At 38.5% G+C, this 8,486-nt stretch overlaps 1 long non-coding RNA gene across 1 annotated transcript; it reads left to right on the top strand.

Moving 5' to 3' along the window:
• Window positions 1-509: 509 nt before the first annotated feature.
• On the top strand, window positions 510-5,875 carry LOC111927515 (uncharacterized). The gene is made up of 3 exons (XR_002863595.2): window positions 510-597; window positions 4,270-4,464; window positions 4,944-5,875. It is a non-coding gene; the product is annotated as an uncharacterized LOC111927515 (long non-coding RNA).
• The last annotated feature ends 2,611 nt before the right edge of the window (window positions 5,876-8,486 follow it).

Raw genomic sequence — 8,486 nt, forward strand, 5'->3', positions numbered from 1 at the left:
ACTGAAACAAAGATAAAAACAATGTCGTTTAATATGGAGCATGGTGCTATGAGACTGAAGCTTTGACTTGGTGATCTTGGAGGTCCTTTCCAGTTTTAATGATTCCACAGCTCTGTGACTCTCTGCTACCCTTAGAGGATTGTAGCAGCCCATAAACCCTCACCAGGCTGAAGTACATGCCTCTGTCCCTCAGGCTCTCTCACCACACCCAAAAAAGATGCCCAAATTTAGACAGAACTGGTGTATTTTCTGTGCTTGGCCCTAGTGGAAAAGAAGCTCTGGAGGCACCAAGCCCCCCTCAGCAAGGACAAGATGGCTGCTGGTGTGGCCACTGTTCCTCACAAAATGGCCACCATGGTGACCTGCCCCCACTGCATTTCACTGCCAGTACAGACACTATAAAAAGTTCAGCTGGCTTCTTCTAATTTTGCCCTTCCTCATGCCAGGAGTTTATTCTCTGTGCTGTTACAAATGCTCTCTGCCTGCTGCAGGGGAGGCGGGCCTGGCACTTCCCTTTGGGGTGCCTCCCACGAGGACAGTGTAAGGAGGGAAGATCACAGGCTCCCAGCCTCACTGGAGCCTTCCCTCACTGCAAAGGTAATCTAGTGAGCTATGGGAGATTAAAAGATTACCATTCTTAATGTTATCAATATGGACCAAAGGAGATGAGGGAATGTAAACAGCCAGGGAAAAAGCACAGGGGAGAAAACAGAGACGGAAAGTGCAAAAAGGAAAATAGGCCAAGAATAAATTTGCATCTTAAATTCTGCTGAAATTAGTCCATTAATAAGTAGACAAATCTGTCAAATCTGCTCATCTGAATGGAAAGTTTTATATCAGGCTGCACATCCCCAGCAGAACTTAACACAGGCTGTGCAAGGAGAGAGGCAGCGAGAGCCCTGCATGGAGAGTCAGCAGCTATTGATTGTCTGTTCTGAGGGGAGCGTGGCTGACAGCAGGGCAGGCTGTCCTCGTTTGACTCTGGAAAATACAGAGCTCTTTAGCAAAATCACATGTGTGAGAACCAGGAGGCAGCATCTTGGAAAGGCTCCTGCTTGACTTCACCAAATGGGAACAGCCATTGGAGTAATTGAAATGGAAATTAAACTTGTAAAGCACAAGTTAATCTTGATGTTTTGATTTCTTTAGGAAACTCCAGGGTGCATTTTTCCCGAAGTGCCATTTTTCTGGAGGCATGCCACTAGATGTTGTTTCATTCAAGACACATGCTTCTAATCTTACATCCTGTGAGAAATACAGGATGAACAAGCTGGGTCCAGTAAAGACAATTAAAAACAAGCAGCACCCATACATGACCAACTTTATTATAAACTTAAATTATATAACTTTATTATCATGTTGCTTCTTAAATGTTATGATTACGGGGACCTGAACCATGACTTGCCAATTGTCAGGGCTATTATGATTATGCCTTTTCTTTTCCAGTTCTTTATCATTAAAATTTTCTTTCCTGAACTGCTGTACTTAAACTGTAACATTGAATCATCCCCCCACAGAAACTTCTCCTCAATCTCCCCTCCCAAGTGAACAACCTGAGGTTGCTCCACAGCAGACTAGCAGTTCTGTTGTATTCCAGAATTTGGTCTTTCACTCTTTCTTTCCAAATATCAGAAACTTTCTGTCCTTTTATCTAAAGAAAGCCCCTGCAGTGACTCACCAGCCCCAGGTAGGTTAGATTCTGACACCCAGAGTGTGCCTCAAGCTGAGGCATCTACTGCCATTTGAAATGTTGTGGTCTGTTGTGTCAGTCCCCCAGCCTGCTGGGACAGAGGACATGGGTCCATCTGTAGGCCTCTTATCTGTCCTGCTAGCCCCATGCAGATTCAACACATGGTGTGATTTTTGGAGGAGCTGTATTTTACACAGCCAGGGGTTGGGATTGATGATCTTTGTGGGTGTCTTCCAACTCAGGACATTCTATGATTCTATGACTTTCATAGATATGATTCCATCATATCTCAAATGGTAGGTACCTATTTTATGAGCAATTTGTCAAATCCCTTCAACTCTGCTGAGTTCAAGATTTAGATACCTAAATTTAAGTGAATAAACTAGTTTGGTTTATGTACACTAAGAACATAAACATCTATCAAAAGAAAAAATCTTGTCAATACTTTGTGGAGTCTAAAGAGCAATTCAGCTCTATAGTTAGGAGGTGTTCAATTTGACATTTGCCAACAGATACTGGGCATCATGAAATATTCCACAGAGGGGTGTTCTCCCTCCTCTCTTTATAGTCAGTGAAGAAAAATTGACAACTCTAGAATTCATCTAACCTATTTCAGATTACTATTTTTGGATAGATTGTTTGCAACCTAGAAATGTCTTTTGTTACCTCTGTCCATGACAAGAGTCTATAAGAATACTTCAAAGACATAGAATTACAGAATGGGTAGCTGGGGTCAGGTGAAATGAATTCCACAGTTTGAGTCATGTTGGTCTGTATTTCATTTTCAAGCCATACTATGGATCAAGGTTATGTTGTAAAGACACAAAGCCAAAAGTTTTCCTGGCAGTTATAAACTCACTCCTTTGCTTCAGGGTAGACTGCTCTGAACCAACTTCAAATCAGAAACTGAGCAAACATTTTTTCTGCAAAATTAGTTTAAAGTTAATTATCTCTGCTGATTGTCAAGGAAAGAGGCTGTATCACTGTGCTAAAAGACTCCTCAGGACTTTCTTTTTGAGGTGGTTTTCATCCAAGTCCTTTGTCAGTTCACTTCAAATTAAAACACAGATTATCTAGATATACCAAAAAAAACCAAAGGAATATGTTCAAACTCCAACCTTATGTTTGAACCAAAAATACTGGACGAGTTTGTAGTCTCAAGGTTATTGTCTTAGGACCTAAGGTTCTCTCATGATCCTTCTAATATTTTAGAGGTACTATCAACACAAATAAGGATGTTACAATATACATTGGGGATTTTTTGTGTTTTGGTTTTTTTTCTTAAAAACACAAATCAAAATGTTAGTGAGGGTATTTTAAAACCTTTGAAGATTTGGACCTCAGTCATTTTAGATATAATCAATCTAGTTTTTATTCAGGCAGTAGTTTATATTTATTCCACCCAAATATGTAAGTCAAGGTCAAATATTTGCAACTTCATACTGTGGAGGACAATAAGCAAATATTATCATGAGAGTACAGTTTTGTATCTCAACAGAAATATTGAAAGAGATTATTATTCATTATTCTGATAAGTAATGAAACATTTTGTAAGTGGAAAGAAAATCACAAATAATACAGTCCTATATTTGCAAAACAAATAGCAATAGGGAAAAAAAACAAACACAGTATTACTAGCTGGTGTTATAGCCATGAAATGCAACAGTAATATATATTTGGAGTGTTGCAAAATGCATAATTGCAATGTAAACAATTTCTAGGAAGGAATCTTGCTTGGTGATACTTTAAAACAAAGTTTTAAAGCATTTTGGCATCAATAAAAAGATCTAACTATAACATATGTCAGAAGAAATATATGTGCTTCAATGAGCTGCTAATGCAAGTTCCAATCACCACAGTCTCAGGAGAAACAATCTCATTTAGAAGCTGGCAGTCAATTTCAAACTGTACTCTTTCCTTTCTAGTCTCCCCTAATTTAATATATAGCAATAAAAACATTCGGAAATAATTAGATGCCAAATAATATTAATCATTTACCTTGTGACAAAGATCTAGTCTCTGAAATCAAATATTTAAGTGCTTCTAATGAAACCAGTAATGCATCTTCATATTTAAATTCTATAGTCACCAAAGAATTTGAGAAATGCACTTATCTATATGCTCTGAGATGGAATGTAGGCAGAATTTGCCTTCAGATGGACACTATAAAGGCATCCTTTTTGTGATAAGCAGGGATTATATAATCTTTGCTTTTTAATGAGTATTTGTGTACTTTATATTAACTGCCCAGGATGAATGAACTCACAGTATTTATATCCAACAAAGAAAGAACTGTATTGTAATTTCTATGCACTGTCCTGTGTCAACACTGTTTACTCAATATTTTAATAATTATCCAAAAAAGTTATGAGATTAAACATAAAATCAACATCTATTACCAGATTTTAAAAAGGAAATGTAACCTGAAAATAACCCCCCAAGCAGACATGCAATCAGCATGATGAGCTACCCACAGGTGGGGCTGGAAGGTAATCTGCAAATCCCTGTGCATGTTTATGAGTAAATTACACCCTTTTGCAGACCTGTCATTTTGAGGAGATTACCATTTTTTTTTGCAGAAGGTTTGTTTTTTTCTTGTTAAGAGAGCCAACCACCTGTTAGGATGTGCTGACGCCTGGCCAGCTTCTGTGTGCCCAGACAAACCCCTGTGTGCTCCCCATGGGAATGGGCCACATCCACTGTCACTACAACAGGAATGGAAGCCCCTTGTTCTCATTTCTCACCCCTTTCAAGGACCAGGCAGAAATCCTTATGTAAGTATTGCTGAAAATCCATCAGTGAACAGTTACTATTACAGTAGAGATTGTTACAAATGCATTCTTTCAGGCAATACGTTTATTGACACTGATCACCATTCATGAAGACTCAGAACAAATAACACAGAGCAGTGAGCACTAATAAGTACAAAAGGAATTCCAGCACTGAAATTTGTCAGTACAAACTAGATAGGCAGCACTGGCCATGCCAAGGAGAAGCCAGATACACTATTGGGAGAAGTGTCAGATAGTGAGAACTGGAGTACCAGAAAAGGAATAAAATCCAATAGCACAAAGTACAGGCTTGTGCCCTCAGGGACCGATAACTAGAATTTCTACTTTTAGGCGGAAATTTATCAGTCACAACTAATGAAAAGTAAAGAGATTTGGATGTCTTACACAGTCACTAGATGGCTTCAAGCCACTGATGTGATGTAGCTGTGAAAAAGGCTAATGCAAAGCTTGTCTTTTTTCAGGAGATGTAGAGAGATCCTGCTATCATTTACAGCCCTCCTGAGACCTCCGTTAGAGCATCGTTGTCATCCACAATTAAGAAAGACCAATTCTAACTGAAAGAATAATGAAGGCCAACACAGTGATGTTATATGAATGGAGAACCTGTCTTTAAGTGGAGGAAGTAAAAGAGTTTGGCTTAGGAAAACAAAGACTAAATCTTGTATGGTTACTTGGCCTAAATATATAGCACCTAGACTCCCGAAAGATACAAATACTAAATGTGGGTAAGGAACAATGAGTTATTTACAGACTTGGAGGGCTGAAAATTGAAAGGTGAGTCATTAGATTTTGGAGTAAGAGAAAATAGAGATGTGACAATGGATAAGACAGAGGGGGAAATATTAGTTAGGACAATGGATTCCGCTTTCTGAAAATTGATTTTTATTATTTTATGAAAAGAGCTATTCAAATGCCTCTTGAACAGATCAAGAAATTTTATTTGGTTCCCCAGGAACTTCCTAGTTTTGTGCTGTCATGAGGAACTAGCTGCTACAAAACAAAGGTTACATAGAATGAGTCTTGCTGGTGAATATTAGGTATTTTACCTTCATTTTTCTTGTTTATTGCTTGTTGGAAAGTGTTTGGACTCAAATCCAATTAAGCGTTTAGGGTCTCTTATTAGTCTACTAAATTCCTATGGGATTCATTAATTCATTTGTTTGGGAATAAAGATACTTTAAAAGATTTAAGGGGCTCAAATTTGAAATGGAAACTGTCACAGACAACACAAGGAAAGTGCAAGATAAGAATACAGGGAGGATGATCACATATAGAAAAGAGAAGTGCTGTCCATAATAGTCTTTATCAGCTTTAAAGAGTTCCAAGCCTGAAAAGACCTCTAACTTTACCTCCACTATATTAAAAAAAAAAAAAAAAAAAAAAAAAAAAATTAGGCAGAATATTAACCTCAATAACAGGTACTGTACTTGACTATAACATGTGTTTAGCTATCACATAAATTCCAGGAGTGCGTGCAGTCTTGACTCAAAGGTGTCAAGAAAGGGTAAATTCATCAATTCTACTGGTAGTTTGTTCCAGTGATTAATCATGCCTGGTGTAAAAAGCGTGTGGTGCTTTCCTAATTGGAATTTGTCTGCAAGATTAAAGACCCATTTTATATCTGGTATTCCCTCCCAGCAGAGTTTTATGTATTCTGCAACGAAGCCAGTGTTTAAGCTTTGTCTATATGGCACCCTGGCACCATCCCAGCTCCTTATCAGAGTGAGACTAAGGCATATGTCATTCCCCTCCCATCACCCACACTCTGACTTCTTTGTAAACAAAATTCTGGCTTTCAAGCAGCATGAAAACCATGGGTCAGGACTACCAAAAAATCTCCACTCCAGGGCAGCAGATAGATTAGATGTAACCAAAGTATTTTATGTTCATCAGAGAAACAAATTTTACGGAAAAAGTATAATTTTTCAGCCTGGAAAAAAATGTTGTGACTCTGCATCATCTTGAAGAGGATTTCAGTGTAAGTTTAAAACTCATTTTATATTAGCATTTTATATTACATTCCATTACTAGTCTCACCAGTGCCATGACCCTAGTGAAAATGACCTTTCTGCCCTTACTTTGTCAACACATTTAAAAGATTCTCTGACTGGTTTTTCTATATAACTATAATGGGATAGCAGATTCTATCACTCCTTTCATGTGACCCTACATACTTTCCAGTCTTTCTCTTTCCCTAGGATGCAGTTCCTTCTCTCTTGGTGTGACAGCTATTCAATATCCTACTAAATCCTAGTTAGTACTGTGGTCTGGAAGAAATCTGGCAAGGAACAGTATCGTTAACCATTAGGTTTTTCATCACCTTGAAAACATGTTTCCAGTATGGATTGGATATTTCATGGCTTTATTTTGGTGAAATGCTGAAAAATAATCAGGAAGAGAAGGTAAGATATTTATCTAGCATAAAACAGTTTGTGTTTAGCTGACTGTCAGAGAGGCTTTTTGTGTGTAGTACCTCAGAAGTGCTATAATAAAGCCAGGAAAATACAAAGAAGGCTGAAATGGATGATTCCTAGTGTGGGCTGGCTTTCTTGCTGAAAGCATCTAAGACATGTAGGACTAAGTTAGCTTTGACTTTTCAGCCTGGAAAAGATCACTCCTGAAGGAAATAAAAATGAATGGCAAGGATAGAGTCAACACAAGATTATTGCTTCCTACATCCTCCAGCATAGGAAGAGCTAAGGGTCACCTATTAAAGCTGTTGGGACACAAGTTCAACTCAAAGGCAAAAGGGATTTTTCACAGCAAACACAATTAGCTATGGAGAGCTTGACCATCACAATGGATGATGTTGTGAATACCACAAGTTTTGCACATGCTCAAATGAAAACTGGTCAAAACAATGTTTCACCAAAGTTACTAAATGCACAGAAACTGTACAACTCTTGGGAAATATACTAAGGAATCATATATTTTTTTAGTCTTTTCCTCTAATCTTTCCTAGGAATTCATGTGTGTGCATTCTTGTATATAATGTATTTTCTATAAGAGCCTTTGCTACGGTTCAAAAAGCCAGTGCATCATGAGAGACCGTCAACAGAGCCTGAGAAATTAAAATGTGCTGCAGTTCAGTAGAGCATTTAAATTAATTCTTAGTTTGATTTCATTGAATCTTTGGTTCATGCTTATAACTTCATAGTACAACAGGAAAGGAAACAACTATCTGCTCAGGTCTTCTAAGGAAGTAGTCTGTTTTTATACAGCTCAGCAAAACACAGATCTGTGTTCTGAAAGGACCTGCATTGTGAAAATACCTTTAAATCCAGAACTGGGGATGCTGAATTAGAGCCTTAACATGACATACTGAAGGATGACAATATTTAAATGAGATGGTTTTGTTTTGGTAACATCAGCTGTAGGTAACAATGTCTGTCAGAATAGCCCAGGCCAGCCTCAGTCTTGTTGAACTAAAGAAATGCATTTTTAAAGATTTTCTGAGGATATGGCTCATGTAGCAGCTCCTGGCCCATTTACCTGCTCTGCTTTCAGCTGTCACGTGGCACTAATCTTACCAAGGAAACAAACCTGCCAGCTCTGGAAGTGGTGTCCTTGTCCTTGGGGGCATATTTTTTGTTCATCCAGAGCTGACATTTTGCCACAAGACTTTAGGAAAAGTTGGGAAATGTTTTTAGCTACATTAAAGGAAAGTTAGAGTTTTTGCAAAACGCAGATGTGAACAGGCCTTCTGGAAAACTTGTGCCCTAAGGAAGCGGTCAGTGAAGGTGAGTAGGACACTTCAAGGCATCATAGTGGCACGAGATGTCTGTGTTTATGTAGGTGAATTTTAACTCACATTTAAAGCATTTTATTCCAAGAAATCTCAATGGCCATCTAGGCCCCACAGGTGCATTAATTCGAGGTCTAGTGTGACTTCAGGCATTATGGTCACTACAGCAGCTCTCCAGCTGCCACTTGAGGAGGACACAGACATTCTGTAGGTTCTGTGTCAGCCACTGCGACCCTTTGGTCCTCTTGAACACTGGTCA

Source organism: Cyanistes caeruleus, chromosome 2, assembly GCF_971803275.1.
Source record: "Cyanistes caeruleus chromosome 2, bCyaCae1.hap1.1, whole genome shotgun sequence".
Classification (NCBI taxonomy): Eukaryota; Metazoa; Chordata; class Aves; order Passeriformes; family Paridae; genus Cyanistes; species Cyanistes caeruleus.